Source organism: Epinephelus moara, chromosome 4 (assembly GCF_006386435.1).
Source record: "Epinephelus moara isolate mb chromosome 4, YSFRI_EMoa_1.0, whole genome shotgun sequence".
NCBI classification, from domain to species: domain Eukaryota; kingdom Metazoa; phylum Chordata; class Actinopteri; order Perciformes; family Serranidae; genus Epinephelus; species Epinephelus moara.
Genome location: NC_065509.1, coordinates 11,228,914 through 11,231,564, shown reverse-complemented (window position 1 = coordinate 11,231,564; position 2,651 = coordinate 11,228,914). Strand labels below are relative to the sequence as shown.

At 45.6% G+C, this 2,651-nt stretch overlaps 1 non-coding gene across 1 annotated transcript; it reads right to left on the bottom strand.

Annotated features, from left to right (window-relative positions):
* Positions 1-2,285: 2,285 nt before the first annotated feature.
* Positions 2,286-2,367, bottom strand: trnal-aag (transfer RNA leucine (anticodon AAG)). The gene has a single exon. It is a non-coding gene; the product is annotated as a tRNA-Leu (tRNA).
* Positions 2,368-2,651: the final 284 nt, after the last annotated feature.

Here is a 2,651-nt window from a genome sequence, read left to right as displayed (position 1 = left end):
ACAAATCTGTGCATTCCTGACTGCATTGATCTGCACACACTACATCACTCTGCTTATGCCTGGGTGTTTGTCCTTAGGGTGGACAAGCTGCTGTCACACTGTGTTACTTTGTGTGAAGTGCACAGGGATGTGGTGTTTGTTGAAGATTCTCCTGAGTTTCTCAGATACTCCTGTGACATAAGGAATGACAATGTTGTTTCATTTTTGTGTCTTTTCCTCTCTGTCTGCTCTGGGTCTTTTTGAGGTATTTGCGAAGGTCCAGTTGGGGTAGCCACAGGTTTTAAGTGCTTCCCTGATGGTATTCTGTTCCTCCACCTTCCCCTCTGTCCTAGTGATTACTGCTCCTTCAACAGCAACCAGTGCTGCCATCTAAATACCTTTAACCAATCAGACTTCAGAGCAATAGAGCATCGCTTGAATGACAAGTGTTTTCAGAGTGAGAGGAATCAGACATTGACTTTTTAGATTGTACAATGAATGCTTATGTCACTAAAGATAGTTGTGACATGACTGCTTTGTCATCTTAAACCATGGCAATGTGAATGTGGATGGAATTGGTAGAGTCAGCACGGAGCCAGCCAAACATCAGCTTGTCTTTTGGTAACAGAGGTTGCTTCCCACAAGTCTAATTGCCTTAAATACATCAATAAGAGTTGCATGCAATTCAGGACAAAATCAGGCTACCACCTGATATCAAAGAGTAGTGGTGGGATTCAAACCCACGCCTCCTGAGAGACTGGAGCCTTAATCCAGCGCCTTAGACCACTCAGCCACACTAGCTGCAAGGAATCCCTTCCCTTGTGTCTGCAGCTTTTTTTTTTCTTTTTCATTCACTTGTGACACATGCCCTATATTGGACATTTTATGCAGATCTAAGCAGGCTTTCATTCTCACTTAGGATGTGAGAGGTCCTGGGTTCAAATCCTGGACAAGCCCAAAAGCAAGAGCGCTATAGAAGTGACTGTTTAGTTTCTGAGAAACTGTGCAGGAGAAGAACATTAGGTGCGATAGCTCAAATCCTGGAAAAGCCCAAGACATAAGCCCCGCTTCCACCAAACACCTTTGGTAACTTTGGAACCACAAGTAAATCTTCAGATTTGATACTTAGACATAAGCGTTCACACCGCAAGCAGTAATCTTCTAGCCTGGTTCCAGACCATAGACCCCGCCCACTCAACTGAGTAGGCTTGCATTACTGGTCTGGCATACTTTTAATTTGCGATTTATCTCGTCCAAACGATGGACGGACCAATGAATGCCGGGGGTCTAGCGATTAGCCAATCAGCGCCACGCTGATGTCAAGCTGTACGCCGGTGGGTAACTGGTGAGGATAGCAACAATGGCGACCGCTACAGATCCTACAGACCACATTAACGATGCTATCGAGGTATTTCGCCACTACTCGCGTTAATGGAGGACCAAATTAAGGAAGCTGCTAAACTGGATTTAACGGCGATGCAGCTGGGCGTGCACGACGACGGAGACATTTTAAACGGGCAATGCTCGCTTGTTTTCGGCACCCCCGAGGCATGGATACTAATGACGTCAGATTCTGGGTGAGTCGTTGATCTCTACTGATTGGTTAGGGAAAAAATCTAATTCCCTCCCCCTTGTAAATCGCCTTCAATGGAAGCCATGTCAGACTGAAGGTTCTGGGAGCTTCAGTCTGACACTCAGGCTAGTAATCTTCATATGGGCCATGTCGCTGTATTTCCTTATTACCGGTGACACAGAGGGAAGCCTACACGTCATTTATTGGATGTTGCCTGGGGTGTGGGTATTGTGAAAACAGTGAGGTTGTGGCTTTAAGTAGCTTTAGACTAGGAGCTAAGTGAAAACATGGCAAATTGAGCATGGGTGGAAGGGAGAGGGATATACTCCTCATCCAGAGCATTGGGGATTAGCAGTGGATGGTTTTGATCCCACAACCTCTGGGTTATGGGCCCAGCACGCTTCCACTGTGCCACTGCTGAATGCTCCTGGTTCAGGGGTTTATAAATCTGTGGTTCAATGTTGTGGGCACCTTTGGGAACCAAGATTAACCAGCGTAGGCTGAAAAGTGGACCTTGTGGTAATGCTTTTATTGTGATTTTCCCAACTCCATCCAATAATCTTGAACGTGTCCACTTGAGACACCTGTGGCAATAAAACCTGTCATCTGATAACATGGTAAAGTTGCTTAAACCATAGCAATGTGAATATGGATGGAATTGGTAGTGTCAGCATGGAGCCACCCAAACACCCACTTGTTATTTGGTAACAGCTGAAGTCAGTACATTGTCAAATGGCAGTGGTGTGATCTGAACCCACGCCTCCTGAGAGACTGGAGCCTTAATCCAGCGCCTTAGACCACTCGGCCACACTACCTGTAAGGGACTCTCCTTTGTGTCAACTCAACAAAATGGTGTATACAAGTTACACATACATTTTCTCAGCACTTATAAGGTAGCCTGAGGCTTTGCCCACTAAAGTCCAAGCCCTCGTGTTTATTGTCTGTCTCTGTGTAGTACTCATGTTGAGTATTGGAGCTCCGGGTGCACACAGATGGTCAAAATGTTTGTCCTCCATTTTGGTAACATTGGGAGAATCTCAACTAGATGTCAATGCTGATAGGCTCACAGATCACAGATAAATTGCTTGAATTGAGCACG